The sequence below is a fragment of the Amblyomma maculatum genome, chromosome 9 (assembly GCF_055883805.1).
Source record: "Amblyomma maculatum isolate TAMU_Amacu chromosome 9, ASM5588380v1, whole genome shotgun sequence".
Classification (NCBI taxonomy): domain Eukaryota; kingdom Metazoa; phylum Arthropoda; class Arachnida; order Ixodida; family Ixodidae; genus Amblyomma; species Amblyomma maculatum.
In genome coordinates this window covers 104383697-104400425 of record NC_139352.1, presented here as the reverse complement: position 1 = coordinate 104400425, position 16729 = coordinate 104383697, and the positions used below count along the sequence as shown (strand labels likewise).

Here is a 16729-nt window from a genome sequence, read left to right as displayed (position 1 = left end):
ATTACTGAGGTATTCTCCATCTACCCTTATCCCTAACTTCTCCCATTCCAAGCCTCTGAATACTTCCTCTAAACAAGCAGTGAATAGTACTGGGGAGATTGGGTCTCCTTGCCTAACACCTTTCTTTATGGGAATTTTGTTACTTTCTTTATGCAGAACTATGGTTGCTGTGCAGCCACTATATATATCTTCCAGCACTTTCACGTACGGCTCGTCTACCCCCTGATTTCGCAATGCCTGCATCACCGCCGAGGTTTCAACTGAGTCAAATGCTTTTTCGTAATCAATGAATGCTATGTATAAGGGCTGGTTATATTCCGAGCAATTTTTCAATCACCTGATTGATGGTATGGATATGATCGATAGTAGAGTACCGTTTCCGAAACCCTGCTTGATCCTTTGCTTGATTGCAGTCTAAGGTTGTCCTGATTCTATTAGCGATTACCTTAGTAAATACCTTATACTAACAGACAGTAAGCTGACTTGTCTGTAAATTTTAAGGTCCTTAGAGTCCCCTTTCTTGTGAATGAGGATAATGTTTGCATTCTTCTATGGTTCCGGTACCGTCGATGACACCAGGCACTGCGTATACAGGCGGGCAGTTTTTCTAGCACGATATCCCCCCGTCCTTCAGCAAATCTGTATATGTGATCCTCTCCAGCTGATTTCCCCCCCTTCATAGTTTCTTGTGCTTTTTTGACATCGTCCTTCGTCACTGGTGGAACTCTGACTGTTTTTCCCTACCGCCAAACTCATTTATGTCCTGACTACTTTGGCTACTGTAGAGATCTGTATAGAACTCCTCGGCTACTTTGACTATCTTGTCCATATTAGTGATGACGTTGCCCGCCTTGTCCCTTATCGCATACATCTGGTTTTTTCCTATGCCCAGTTTCTTCTTTACCGCTTTAAGGTTTCCCCCGTTCTTTACAGCATGCTCAATTTTCTCCATGTTATACTTCCTTATATCGCCCACCTTGCGCTTATTGATTAGCTTTGATATCTCGGCCAATTCGATCTGGTCTGTTGGATTGGAAGCTTTCATGCTCTGGCGATTCTTAATCAAATCTTTCGTCTCCTTAGACAGCTTACCGGTATCCTCACTAACTATCCTACCACCTACTTCTACCACGCACTCAGTAATGATATCTCTGAAAGTATTGTTCCTTGCCTCTAGGGTAATGTCGCCATCCTCAGTTAGAGCTGAATACCTATTCTGTAGCGAGATCCTTAACTCTTTTGCCCTCCCCCTCACCTCTAATTCGTTGATGGACTTCTTTCTTACTAATCTGTTGCGTTCCTTCGTCAGATTTAGGCTAATTCGGGACCTCACCATCCTATGGTCACTGCATCGCACTTTCCCGATTACCTCTACATCCTGCACAATGGCGGGGGATGAACACATTATGATGTCGATTTCATTTTTAGTCTCTCCGTTAGGACTTTTCCATGTCCATTTCCGGTTCTTCCGTTTGCTGAAGAAGGTATTCATGAATCGTAAGTTATTGCGCTCTGCAAACTCAACTAGTAACTCCCCCCTGCTATTCCTAGAACCAATGCCATAGTCACCTACTGCCTTGTCTCCTGCCTGTTTTTTCCCTACCTTGGCATTGAAGTCGCCCATTAGTACAGTATACTGAGTCTTTACTTTTCGGATTGCCGATTGTACATCTTCATAGAAGGTTTTGAACTGCCTGGCCATCATAACTACATGTAGGTGCATATAGGCCTGTACTACCTTCAGTTTATACCGCTTATTAAGCCTAATTACGATGCCTGTAACCCTCTCATTAATACTATAGAACTCATCTATATTACCCGCTATATACGTATTGACAAGGAAACCTACTCCTAGTTGTCGCCTCTCTGGTAAACCTCGATAACAAAGTACATGCCCATCCTTAAATACAGTATATGCCTCATTCGGCCTCCTAACCTTACTAAGCCCTATGACATCCCATTTCATGCCCTCTAGTTCCTCTAACAGCACTGCTACACTAGCTTCACTAGCTAGGGTTTCTAGCATTAAACTTTGCCAGGGTCAGTTTCAAATGGCGGCCTGTGCTTGTCAACGCAGAAAAAGGCCAAATCATCGGCGTAGGCAAGCACTATGACTTCCTTATTTGAGGCAGCATAACCAAGGATATTACTGTCTTGAAGTACGCTCAAACAAAGTGGCTCTAGGTAGAGGGTAAAGAGTAGCGCTGACATAGCACAGCCTCTTTTCACCGATGATCCAATTGGCACAGGCTCTGAGAGGTGACCATTAACAATCAAGCAAGTGGAACAAGTTTAATAAAGTTGCACCCCCTTTAAGTACAGGTGATCCAATATTGGCACGCTCGAGGTGAGAAAGTAGAAACGATTGTCGGACACGATCAATTGCCTCCACAAGATTAATTTGGAGTAGAGCAACCTGCTCATAAGAGCCAGAGCAAGATTCAAGAATTGTACGTGGAAAGTGTATGTTATTTTGTGTGGAGCGGCCCACAAACCATACGCTTAATTATGGCTGACGAGAACCGTCATCATATGTTGTACACAATTTGGTAGAACTTTCGTAAACATTTTGTACTGCACATTTGGTAACATGATCGGTATATAGCCATCCACTAAGTGCAATGTTTCTTTAAAACCCCTACATCTAAACTTAAAGTGAAAGCCTGCAGCAAGACAGAGCTCAGCAGAATTAAAAGCTTTCTAAAAAACTCATGAGATGCCATAAGGTTCACGTGTTTCGGAGAGAGGTAACTGGTCAATCGCTTGTTCTATTTCTTCCAACGTGACAGGACTTTTGATAACAGCACAGTCATCATCTGATAAAGGCGTTATAAGAGCTGTGAGATCAGCTAGTAGGTTTGAATTAGAGCAGCAGAAGCGTTACTGACCACTGCCGTGTAATAGTTCAAACACACAGAGATCATATCACACGTTTTGGTTACAAGGGTGCCATTAGACATCATTTCCGGTATCATCTTGGCAGTAGCAGTACGGTGCCCGTCAAGTAGAGCTTGTCGCGTAGTGTTGTCACACTGCAAAACACAATTTGTACGAGATCAAACTCAGACACACCTGTGTCTTTCAGCGTCCTGTTCTTGTAGGTCACACGTTTCACTAGCAATTTTGTCTAATACTCCAGGTGCCTCACATTCCAATTCATAGAGGTTATGCAACTATTATACAGTGTCCTCTCTAGAAACTTCCTGTAAAATTCCTAACAGACCTAATTTCATTAGCTATAGCTCGCACCTTCTGTCTAAGCAGCTCCAAAGCAGCAAAGATTGGTATGGCACCTGTCAAACAGACAAGCAATTGTGAACGCATTCTAAAGGCGAATTCCTCGTTATTTACAAGCAAAGAATTTATCTTCCAAAGCTCCCACTACGGCATAAAATTTGAACAGTAAGTTCTCCCGAGTCGGGAAACCACCATCCAATAACTGAAAAAGAAACCGGTATAGCTTCACAAAACAGATCACGGGAAACCAGCGAGAAAAAACATAAATCATGCCCAGGCGCGCGTGCGATATACCCTGGATATGCGTGAAGAGTGTTGTTGCATGATATGGGACCACTGATCAATGAGTTCTGCGTCATATATAACATATGACATTTCACCACTTCTGTCTCTATGTACACTAAGAGGCATGATCATTCAGGTGACATACAGAATTAAAGGCTCAAATTAAAACATGTTTATCACAATCTGCTATAGAAGGGCAGCAATGCCTTCAAACATATCGACACGCTCAGCTGCACTATTCGACGAATATGTATTGATAAGTCTCTATGGCTTCCTGTGGAGCAATGATCACCACGAATTAGCCGGCTTTTAGAGTCGATGTAGTAGGATAACGCAGAATAGCAGTATAAGTGAGAGCCTTTCGCAAAAACAAGAAGCAACCCGCCAACAAAGCAACAGCATGCGTCAAAATTATATTGTAGTCACACAAAAGGGCCCTAGTGTCCTCTATGTCTCCTAGCTAACTCTCAATCTTCGTTCCCTAGATGGCGACAAAATCAAGCCGCCTGCTGCTGAAAAGTCGACGGAGTTGCATCTGCTTCTGATGAGACATAAGGCCTCGCATATTCAGCGTTGCAAACACCAGCTCTTGAGTAGTCGCCATGGCGACCGCACAAGTGGAAACTAGACTTGCATTGTTTCTCTGGAGACGGCAACGTCGCTGCCGTGCCTCCGCCAAGACTTCTGGAAAGCGAAAACAGTACTGAATTCCCTTTGTGTTTCGACGTTTACCGGCGACTCCGATGCTTCACGCTTATCGGATCAACATCGTCACTTGATTCAGATGTGCAACGTGCCGGCGCTTTTGAAGATGCTCTTCAACAGGAAGAGCATCTTCAGTTGGAAGTAGAGGGGCCTGACCTGCAATCAGTTCCTCAGCATTGACTTCAGGGGCTGGAAGTAACCGGGGTGGCATCTTTGGTAAGATTAGGGCAGGTGGCTGTCCACACCGTGCACCGGATTTGGTGTCTCACAATTAGGCGGCAGCGCCTCACGTTCTTCCACTTTCTGCTCACTCTCCTTGAAGCCACCTTGCGGAACAAACGTTGTGCTAGCTGTAGAAGACGTGTCCACAATAGCTGCTGAAGGGACACCATCCGCGTCAAGCAATTTCGTTGAGTCCGTCATATGCTCTTTTAAAGCTTCGTAAGGGGGCCGCACACGATGCCGCAGCTTATCCGCATAAGTAAGGACGCACTCTTATGCGGTGTGACCGAATCGTCGGGAGTCCTCACATCACCGCGTAACACAAAGCCTACGAATGCGCATCAAAAGAATAGCGGTGGTCTGCTCGGCATTAAAACAAGGGTCTGTATACCACAAGTAGTCAGTAGATGTATGAGGTCTTCAACACCAACTCCAACAAGAGACACAACATCCCTTTCAGCGTTCTCAAATCTTTCGTTTCCACCCCTTTCTATAGTTATCCGTCGAAATCAAAATCACCTTCCCGTACGCCTGCAATCCCACACGGATAAAGACGTCATGAAGGCAAGTGCTCGGCAAGCCACAGAAGCTTCAATTAACCACTTTTGGCTCTGGGTCCACGACGACACAACGACGGTTCTTAACAAGAGGGTCGCCGCAAGCCACCGGTTTTCCTTTGGAATGTACCGCTCTCAAGGTGTCCATCCATACATGGAACATCTGAAATTGGTCAATTGAACCAATTTCCATGAGATCCACAACATTCTGAAGGAGGCTCTTAAGTCTTGTGCCTGGTAGGGGCGCTCGGCAAGATCCGCATGCAAGTAAACGGAGTCAACGACTAGCTTACCAGTTGTGAGACTGGGCAAACCAATATGCTAGTCATAACTGCTGATATTAGCCTTAGCAGTACCTCGGCCACAGGGTGCGGAGAACATCAAGGAACGCAACCGCTTGGAGTAGCGTCTTAACCAACATCACTATTCTGCTTGTCTACAATGAAGGTGATAGTACTGATGACAATGCCGCTGTAGTTAGTGATAATAACAATGACGACATTATCAGAGGTGGTGAAGCGTGGCAGTTCCTGGCCCTACGGTCCTGGGACGGTAGGTCAACGCCGCTTTCGGCAGGGGTTAGCCAGCCAGCGAATGTCATCTGTTGTAGTCCGTCACTCCACCCGCCATTCCTTTGGTGGTGGACGATGGCCGTTGTTGCGTCGCGCGTCTTTCTCCCCCTCTTCCTTTTCTTTCTTTTCTATTTTCTCTTCTGTCTGCATTAGGCAGCGGAGGTGGCTTAGCTACAGAGCCAGTAGCAGCCCGTGTATTTACTTTTCCTCTTTCCTACAGCCACAACAACATCACCTCGGGCAGCTCCCACGGCTTACAGCTTATATCCGCTTCGTCCCGTCGCCGGCTTTGACAAGCGGCCTTTCGAGCGTCCGGCGTTATCTGGCCTCACTCTCCATGTCAGTATCCCCATCTCATCTTCTCCGCCCACGACTAAAGCATAGTGCGTCGTCACCCATACCAAAGTTTTCTTTCTTCCTACAACCACCCATACCAAACTGTAATGAAAATTCGAGAGGATCGATTAAGTCTCCTTACATTCAGTAATGCGAAAGCAAAGAGGGCATATTGCATTAGCTTTGGTTGGCTAGTTATGTATATTCTGGAATGCATTGCTGGCTACGACTTGGATTATGGTTATGATTACTGTGGCAAATACCCGGGTTTGATCTCAACCGCAACAAGCTTCGTTTCGATGGAGGTGAAACGAAAAGACGTCCGTGTGCTATGCAATGTCGGCGCACGTTAAATGTCCCCAGGGGGTCGAAATTACTCTGTAGCCCTCCATCCACTACGGCTCCTCTTTCTCTCTTTCTACTTTCACGCCCACCTACCTTCCTTCACTTACGGCGCGATTGAGGTATCCACAGAAAACAAGCGAGACAGTTACCGCGCCTTTCCCTTCCTATAAATCAATCAATCATCCACAGAAACAAGTGTGGCATATGCTGCGCGCCCCACCGGGGTGGTGCAGTGGTAAGACGCCCGACTACTGTGCCGGAGTACTCGGGTCCGAACCCGACCTCAGCAGCTGCGTTTCGATGGAGTGAGTGAGTGAGTGAAAACTTTATTGGATATTTCAAGGGTTTCGCGGTTGTGAAGTCTCCGTCGTCTTCTCTGGCGCTGGCGACATGAGGCTTCTCGTCAGCAAGGGTGGGCCCCTATTCCAAGGCTCCACTGAGTCGTGCTGCATCAGTCGCGTGCTGCACTAAGGCCCTTTGGGTCGCGAGCTGGTGAGCCGACTCTCCCATTGCTCCGCACTCGGGTCGCGTATTTGGGTTTGCTCGGTACGGTGGCTCCGCAAGGGACAAAACGACAGAAGAGACGAAGAAAGCGGGCTGTTCCGACTAGCATCTACCGCCCCCAGGAGCCGAGCAGCCTAGCGATTAGCGGCGCATGCGTTTTCAATGGGCGTCATGTTGGACGCGGCACTAGCTTGAGAGAGCCTATAATACTGCTGCTGCTACTACTACTACTACTACTACTACTACTACTACTACTACTACTACTACTACTACTACTACTACTACTACTACTAAATAATAATAATACACAGTAATATTTCTCTGCTAAATATTATTAATATTAAATATTAATATTAGTAGTAGTAGTAGTAGTAGTAGTAGTATAGAGGATACAACTACTACTACTACTAAGTAATAATAATACACAGTAATATTTCTCTGCTAAATATTATTATTAATATTATTATTATTAGTAGTAGTAGTAGTATAGAGGAGGACTCGTTTTACGAAGTTGGCACTGAATTGTCTTTAGGTAACGGCCGAATTAACTGGCTAATTATAATAATCACAGTTTTAATTAGTAATAATAATTGGTTCACAGGAAGGGAAAGGCGCAGTATCTGTCACACTTGTGTCTGTGGACACCTGAACTACTCCGTAGCCCTCTGCTACGGCTCTCTCTCTTTTCCTCCCTTTTGTTTGTGCACACCTTCATCCATTGGTGTCCACAGACACAAGTGTGACAGATACTGCGCCTTTCCCTTCCTGTGAACCAATTATTATTATTATTATTAATTAAAACTGTGAAGATAATATTTAGCCAGTTAATTCGGCCGTTCAATTCAGTGCCAAATTAGTGAAACGAGTCTTCCTCTATACTACTACTACTACTACTACTAATAGTAATAATAATAATAATAATAATAATAATAATAATAATAATAATAATAATAATAATAATAATAATAATAATAATAATATAGTAGTAGTAGTAGTAGTAATAGTAGTAGTAGTATTATAAACGTTCTCAAGCTAGTGCCGCGTCCAACGTGAAGCCCATTGAAAAAGCATGCGCCGCTAATCGCTAGGCTGCTCGGCTCCTGGGGGCGGTAGATGCTAGTCGGAACAGCCCGCTTCCTTCGTCTCTTCTGTCGTTCTGTCCCTTGCGGAGCCACCGTACCGAGCAAACCCAAATACGCACTCGGGTCTTCGTGTTGGTGGAATGCTTTCTTGCGTTCGCATTCCCACGTGATATGATAAAGTGTAGGTGTGGCATCGCACCAAGGGCAGGTGGCTCTGTATTGTGTCGGGAACGTTTTATTAAGTATGTGTAGGTTAGGAAAGGAGTTGGTCTGTAATCTGCGCCAGCCGGTCGCTTCGCGAAACGAAAAGGCGTCCGTGTGCCCTGCGATGTCAGCGCACGTTACAGATCCCCAGGTGGTCCAAATTACTCCGTAGCCCTCCACTACGGCTCCTCTTTCTCTCTTCCCACTTTCACTCCCATCTTCCTCCCTTCCCTCACTGTGCGGTTGAGGTGTACACAGAAAACAAGTGAGGCAGTTACTGCGCCTTTCCCTTCCTATAAATAAATCAATACTGCGTCTTTCTCTTCCTGAGCATCAATTATAATAGTTAATATTATTACTGTTGCAAACGATTATATTTACCAAGATACTTTGTTGGGCGAGTTGGTACACATTGATTATTAATTTTTATTATTATTTACTACTAATAATGAAAATTAATAAAAGCGATTATGCATTTCTATTAAGACGTTTAGCCAAATAGAAAAAGACTGGGTATGGCATTGCCTTGTTACGTGGATTTTGGATTGAATTTCTGTTTATGACTTCGATTCTGGCTATTATTAATACGGTCAGTCATTGTACAATTGTAGCATTGCAGCTATGTAATTTTAAGTAGTTTCGGTACTTTAACTTTTTGGGATTGTTAAGTGGGTTGTGTTGGTTTGTATTTGGACCTGTCTTCAGGTGACGGCTGCTACGGACAGTCACTTACTGCCCAAGCCACTCATGAGCCAAGAAAAACTTCGCATTAAAGATCTCAGCAGAAGCAGCGAGATTTTCCTCACATCAGGGTGTACACCTCAAGCGCGCATCTATACGATCGGCTTCATGCCGCAGCGGCAGCTTTTCGATTGGGCCGTAAAGCGAGACACTCGTCTCCTCTATGATATTGTACCGGGACGGCGGGCCCGCTCAGACTCCATACAAGGGCGCGTGAGATAAAGAGAAGCAGGATGGTTGTTGTTGTTGTGGCTGTAGGAAGAAAGAAAAGAAATGCACGGGCCTGCTACTGGCTCTGTAGCTGAGCCACCTCCGCTGCCTCGTGGATACAGAAGAGAAAATAGAGAAGAAAGAAAAGAAGAGGGAGAGAAAGACGCGCGCCGCAACACCAGCCGTCGTCCACCACCACCGAAGCGGTGGCGGGTGCAATGAAGGCCTACAACAGATAAAAATCAGTGGCTGGATGCTTTTTCAATGGGCTTTATGTTGGACGCGGCACTAGCTTGAGAAAGCCTATTATACTACTACTATTACTATTACTACTACTACTACTACTACTACTCTTATTATTATTATTATTATTATTATTATTATTATTATTATTAGTAGTAGTAGTAGTAGTAGTAGTAGTATTATAGAGAAAGACTCTTTTCACTAAGTTGGCACTGAATTGTCTGTAGGTAACGGCCGAATTAAGTGGCTAAATATTATCTTCACAGTCTTAATAATAATAATAATAATTGGTTCACAGAAAGGCGCAGTATCTGTCACACTTGTGTCTGTGGACACCAAGGTATGAAGGTGTTCACACACACAAGGAAGGAAAAGAGAGGAGCCGCGGCCGAGGGCTACGCAGTAGTTCAGGTGTCGACAGACACAACTGTGACAGATACTGCGCCTTTCCCTTCCTGTGAACCAATTATTATTATTATTATTATTAAATAAAACTGTGAAGATAATAATTAGCCAGTTAATTCGGCCGTTACCTACAGACAATTCAGAGCCAACTTCGTGAAACGAGTCTTCCTCTATACTACTACTACTACTACTAATAATAATAATATTAATAATATTTAGCAGAGAAATATTATTGTGTATTATTATTATTATTATTATTATTATTATTATTATTATTATTATTATTATTATTATTATTATTATTATTATTATTATTATTATTATTATTATTATTATTATTATTTAGTAGTAGTAGTAGTTAGTATTATAGGCTCTCTCAAGCTAGTGCCGCGTCCAACATGACGCCCATTGAAAACGCATGCGCCGCTAATCACTAGGCTGCTCGGCTCCTGGGGGCGGTAGATGCTAGTCGGAACAGCCCGCTTTCTTCGTCTCTTCTGTCGTTTTGTCCCTTGCGGAGCCACCGTACCGAGCAAACCCAAATACGCGTCCCGGCCCCGTAAGGCCAGGAACTGCCACCCTTCACCACCTCATCCAGCAGAATCGGTAGCAACGATTATTCTTGTGATGTATCTCGCGCTCGCTCTCCCCGTTCCCTCCGAGCCTCTTCTTTGTCGGCGCAACGCGTTCGACCGGCGTAGGCAGTGCTCCGTGCCTAACATCTTGCAACAATATCAGCGCACGTTAAACAGCTCAAGGTGGCCGAAATTTCCGAGTAGTTCAGTGCAGTGTCTTTCATAGACTATATTTAGAAGTTATGCCCAACAAACAAAATTTAAAAAAAATTTGGCGACGATTACGTTACTTCCTAATGCGAACTGTGAGCACAGCTCATCAGCTCATGCAGATTTCGATAGATTGAGGTAACGGATGTATGTACAATTACAGGCAACCTTTTATTTTTCTCGCAGATTTCAAACCAACTAGTTCCTCTTCCGCGAGTGACATATACTGGGCCTTTCCTTTCCTCTAAACCCCTTAAGTGGCTCTAATTACGTTTTGATGGAGGCGAAACGAAGAGGTTTCCGTGTGTTGTGCGCTTTCAATGCGCCTAAAAGAACCCCAGGTGATCGAAATTAATACGGAGCCCTCAACTACGGCACCCCTTTCACCCTTTCTGCATTCACTCCCATCGCCTTCCCTGTACGGTGCGGTTAAGGTGTAAGCAGAACAGGTGTGACAGCAAATGTGTCCTTCCTTTTTTCTGTGAACCAGTTATTATTGTTATTGGCTTTAAATAATTACCTGATCAAACCACATCAACCGTTTTCTCACTTGCAAACCTTTCCTTGATGTTTTATCCTATGATACTATACTTTCTCCGATATGCCAAATAGTTCCTCTTTACAGCGCCGAAAATTTCATGCCTACGGAAAACCCCCCTCGATTGCGGAGGTGGCTACCGGGGACAACGGTGACAAAGCGAAACGCAGGAACAGGCGCCAAAGACCGGCGCCCTAAGATTCCGAGAGCTCTGTGGAATCTATATTGAAGAAATACGAATGCCTAAGCGTTGCTAAGTGCAAATGGTGCATCACGCTTGCTCTCATTATCAACTAAATACATCAGCATTATCATTGCTAATGTCATCATTCTCATCACTAATCGCAGCGTAATTGTCATCGCTATCATCCTCGCGGTTACAGTAATCATGAGGGCAGTGGAGACGACAAAGCGCCGCCTCGAAGACTGGTGGCGCAACAGAGAAGCCTGTTAAATTTCTTCTTTCTCTCTCTTTCTTACTTCTTCGGACTATTTGACTGAACATTTAGCATAGAATTTTCTTTCACTCCTCAATTTTCTACCCGTTTCTCCTGGCCTGATCCAGAACTTTGTGATCCCCCGATACAAAGGGGAATGGCCGCATCAGCATCAGCATCAACAGTTGCTCTCGCCAGCTAGCCACTGTACCAGGGGGGAGCCTAGAGCTGATGACCGATCGAGTGAGAATGTCATTCAGAAAGGGCAGCACACAGCCTGATGAACAGGAGCCAGGGCTATCAATGACAGCGCCACAACCGGATCTGCAAAAGTGGTTGGGACAAGTCGGAGAGATGGAGCTGAAGGTTATTATCGGGCAACTTTCGGGCGGTACAGCACCGGGCATAGAAGATGTCCCGGCATCGCTCCTGAAGAAGATGGGTACTACACAGAGACAGGAATTGCGAGCAGTTTTAAGCTATTACTTGGAGTCGGGGGAAATTCCAGATGAACTGAGATTGGACGGAATGCTGTTCCTGTTCAAAGGCTCCGGCAATCGCAGCAGCCCTGCGGCGTACAGACCAATCACGGTGAACCCGATTATATACAGGGTGTTTGCTGAAGTCCTAAGCAGACGAATCCAGGCATGGGCGGAGCGAGAGAAAGTGCTGGCCAAGCTCCAGCAGGGTTTTCATCAGGGCCAGAGATTGGAGGACAATTTATTCATTCTGACGCAGTGTATCAAACTCGAGATGGGACAAGGTAGAGAGCTCTGGGCTGTCTTCCTGGATGTGGAGAAGGCATACGACTGCGTGGAACATGATGTCCTGTGGAGGATGGTGCGCCCTCAGGGGTCTTCCTGAAGCGGTCATCGCCCGGCTACGTGCCCTCTACACAGACATCAAGGTAGTTGTGGAGTGGCAAGGCCTCCAGTCTCAACAGGATAGTTAAGCGGGCGAGTTGGTGATACATCCCCGTCCCCGTTTGTTTACGCTGTGTTTTGGATGACTTTCAGTCTCGTCCGGTCGAGGTGCAGCGGGGTCCACGACAGGAATGCCCTCTGTCCCCGCTGTTGTTCATGCTGCTGCTGAGAGACCTTGAGGGTGAATTGGAAAGGTGTGGCGAGGGTTTTGACTTGTCATACATGGACAGTGGCCAGGCTGTGCAACAGGTCCTACCGGGCCTGCTGTACGCAGATGATATCGTGCTTATGGCGGGCTCAGAGGCAGGACTGCAAAAGTTGCTAGATAACTGCACAGCACACACGGAACATTTCGGTCTACAGTTCAGCACAAGGAAGAGTGCAGTACTGTGCTGGTGTCTTGTCAGGACGGCTGTGGAACCGAGACTACTTCTACAAGGGCGCGAAATCCCGTGGGCTTCGGCCTACAGGTACCTCGGGATAGACCTCATGACACAGCGTGCCTACCTGGTCTACTACGAGAGCAGGCTCCGTGCGAAGGTGGTGCGCAGCCAGAATATTCTCAGAGCCAAGGCGTTGTGGTCGTTCAATAGAATGGAGGTCCTAAGCACCGTATGAAAGGCGGTGATGTTGCCAGATCTGACATATGCAATTGTAACGCGTCCTCGACGCGGGAATTTATGGAACGAAGACAGAGAGAAGTGCGTAGACGAGCACTTGGAGCTCATCGTTCAACCCCGAATGAGGCGGTGCAGGGTGATGTTGGCTGGTCCTCCTTCGAGGCCCGGGAGGCAGTAGCCAAGATTAGTTTTGAAATGCGTTCGTGGACTCCGGGGCCGGACCGCTGGGTTCATCGAGTACAACGCTGCCTTTTGTACTGCGGAGTATGTACACGCTGGAAGGGGAGGGTACGTGAACTGAGTGCAAAGTATAAGGTACCACTGCCAACAGTGACAAACACTAAAGACACCTGCTGGACTACTTCGATGGTGCGTGAACACGGGGCAGCGGCGGAGACCAGGCGGTGGCGAACCGGTGCAGCGGCCAAGCCGACTCTTGGTATGTACTCCACGCACAAGAGGGACATCACTCAGGAGTTGTTCTATGAAAACTCCCTGGGGAGCACCCTGCTTTGTGAGGCCAGTGCGGGGGTGCTGCGCACGAAGAAATGGCACACGCGGGTCGAAGGCAAGGACAACGCGGATGTCTTGTGTGCGGTGTGCAGGCGAGAGACAGAGACGATTAAACATATTTTGTTGACTTGCCAAGTGCGCATGCCATGTCAGCCTAGTGGGTCAACTATGCCGCAGGTGCTGTGGTTCATGTCTGGACAGCCGCAAGGAGACGCTGCGGTGGACAGTGATGTGACACAGCGGGATGAAAGGGCTGTGGCTATGGAGACAACCAAACGACGCCTTGAGAACCTGATAAGGCATACTAGATAAATAGTGTTGGTAGCGTTGCGCCAGGACGGGACAGACTCCGCCACAGTAGGGAATTGACTTGGCTAGGGCCTGTCTGGTCCACCTGGTAAAAAAGGGAAGCCTCAGTACCAAACTAAACCAAAGTCACTCGGGTTAAAGTTCAGTTCCCAGTGGAGACAGGATTTATTCTTTATTTTTGGAGCTGGTTATGATGAACAACACGAACGGCGACAGCGTGAAACGTAAGAATGGGCGCCGAAGAGCTGCGCTCTAAAAATGTAGAGCTCCACAGTAAATCGCAGTCACTGGCTAGCCGCAGTTGCTTTGTCCGGCCCAACCCTGCTATGAAGTTGTTGCCGTGATTCAATGTGGCTATAGCATCTTGCGAATTCGCACAGATGATCCAGGGTTTGTATATCTCTGGGCGTAAATTGAGTATCACCAGTAATGTATCAGTATGTTTGAACGCTGTTTTTAAACCTGAACAACATTTCCGCCCAACCTGGTGAATGCTCTGCATTATGCGATTTCTTCATCCCATCTAAACTGCACTCCTGATACTGGTTCAGAATCACGGAAACTCTATTATTGTTGCCTAAATGACTCCTACTTGGGAGCTACAGAAGCATGCACCTGGAGGCGTGTGTTGAATAAATCATCGCTGCGTTTGTGCTCAATGGACACGTTCCTACTGACCCAACGGAGGGGACAGCATGCACATCGCCAAAGCTAAATCATTTCCTTAACCTTGCTTGAGTGTTCGCACACTTTCGTCGTTGTGGCGTTGTTTTGTGAGGGCGTCCGTGCTCGGTTGCTGACAACAAGCGTTGGTTTATTGCGCTGTGTTCAATAACATTGTAGTCGCTGGGGTTATGCTCCATAAAAAGTTCCTACATTCAATCGATGCTATCTGAAATTTACATAAATAAATCGACCACATGGAAAACGTCATGAAATTTCTATATTTTTGCTCGAAAATGCTGTCCAATAATTGTAGTGAAAACTACGCGGAAATTCGTCCAACTGGTAAAATCTGGGCCGCGAATATCTATTCTGTATAGCTTACCAAACACTTTCGACCATTCAGTTTGCTACAGACCCAGGGTGCCTCAATCAGACCTTCCCGAGTGTTTCGCCGCTGCTGAGGTAAATGTTCGTGCATGACATAGATCCCCATGGAAGATGAGGAGTACTTCACGCTTGAATTGTTTGCACTCGACGGACTGGGTTTGGTATCGTGTTATATGAATATCTTGAATGTCTTCGTTAGCGGGCTGCTTGAGATTATAATCGAAAATATTAAAACTGTGAAGAGGCGATGCGTAGAAAAGTCAGCAGCCCAGTCTCCATAACCTAGTTAAACGTAATGCGCACTAAACATCACAGAAATGCGAACACGTGTCACGCAATGCAGATGACGCTTTCTTAACTATACACCCGCCGAAACATAGCGAAAAGAATCTCTCTTTCTATCTGAAGAGTGTCTCCCTGAAACTGTGCTGGGGAGACTGCGTAGAATGTGTCCTCTGCTTACGGTGCCCTTCACGAGTTTGTACAAAATGGCATGTCAACGTCGACTTCATTCCTAGAGCTCTTGCTCTCAACTACTACGAACACAGAATCTGGCGTCAGTGAGCCCATATATGTCTGCCAAAAAGTGTATTCCCTGCTGGTATTCATTTCTCCTTACAACGCACTTGCAGTGGAATTTCACTCTAGACAGCGTTCATAATTAATGAACCTTCAACAACAGTAAGCACTCCGGTGGCTAGCTCTGCAGATGTCGTCGTCAGAAGGCGAGCACAATTCACACCAGTCGTCCTAGAAAGCCGGTTGTGCCAACATTGCGAATATTCAAAATTGATCATGTTGCATTGCGGGCGTGAGCCATTCTGCGCCACGTTCTCATTCTTTTTGTGGAAATGCTGACGGCTAGGTAATATGCATTCCTGAAAAGTAATTTTAAAGCCAGGGCACTTATCGTCTACCATGTTGCGAGCTTGCATGCTAAGCTTCCACAACAGATCGCGAAACTTTTGTTGTTAGTATAACAACGAAATGAACTCGCTCGCTTTATGTATGCTAAGAGTAATACAAAACATCGCGTAGTGCTCTCTATGCCTTTCACATGACGTAAAAAAACGCTGATTACCCGTACGGGCGGAACACCACTGGAACCAACTACAAGACCGCGCCTCATCCACTGGCTGCCTAATCTTTGTAGACAAGGCACAGCAAATTACATCTAGAAAGTGTGGCCTGCACTACAGAAAGCCGAGTCGCTTCAGCGGTGAAAGTCAAGATGTCTCGAGATTCCCCACTTGTAAGAGGAGTGCTTTGATTGCGGCGCGAAATTCACTATGTATCGCCTTCGTCGCCGGTGGTTCTACAGAACATCTCACGGCGCAATATTTGTCTTGCATATTTTGTTCATGCAGATAGCATAAGCATTTTTGGTTTGCTGCATTAGGCAGTGACTGGTTCCTGCTAATCATCAGGATATTACCGAACTGCTAGCAACTAGAAGGAAAACTGCTAGCTAGAAGAACAACTGCTAGCAAGGCGCAGCTGTTGCGAAGGTTTTTTGTAAAATGTCAAATAATGCGGAGTTTCTATGCAGCTCGTCATTATTACAAAATGTTTCGACAATTTCGTGTAGTGAACGCTAAAGTTTAAAACTGCTCTAATGATTGCCTAGTTCGGGTGTCGTCGTGCTGCACGTTTGGCAATTCCTATGCAGACAAGTTTTCCCTTTGTAAGTGATTCCCTAAGATTATTAACATGCTGACAGAGGTAGGCAAATAGCACTTGTAGGGGTGAAGTGAACCAGTGAAACTCCATTACAACGGCCGCTCACACGCGAATACTACTGCGGAAAAACACATCAAGTTGTTCTTGCGATAAATATATATCATTATTGTGGGAAACGTGCTCATTCATGTGTGCCTCTGCTATATCTGCGTCGTGGCAAGGT

The 16729-nt window shown here is 45.9% G+C and overlaps 1 pseudogene; it reads left to right on the top strand.

The window, feature by feature from the left end:
* Positions 1–11762: 11762 nt before the first annotated feature.
* LOC146180083 (uncharacterized) overlaps positions 11763–16729 on the top strand; it is a 72036-nt pseudogene continuing 67069 nt past the window's right edge.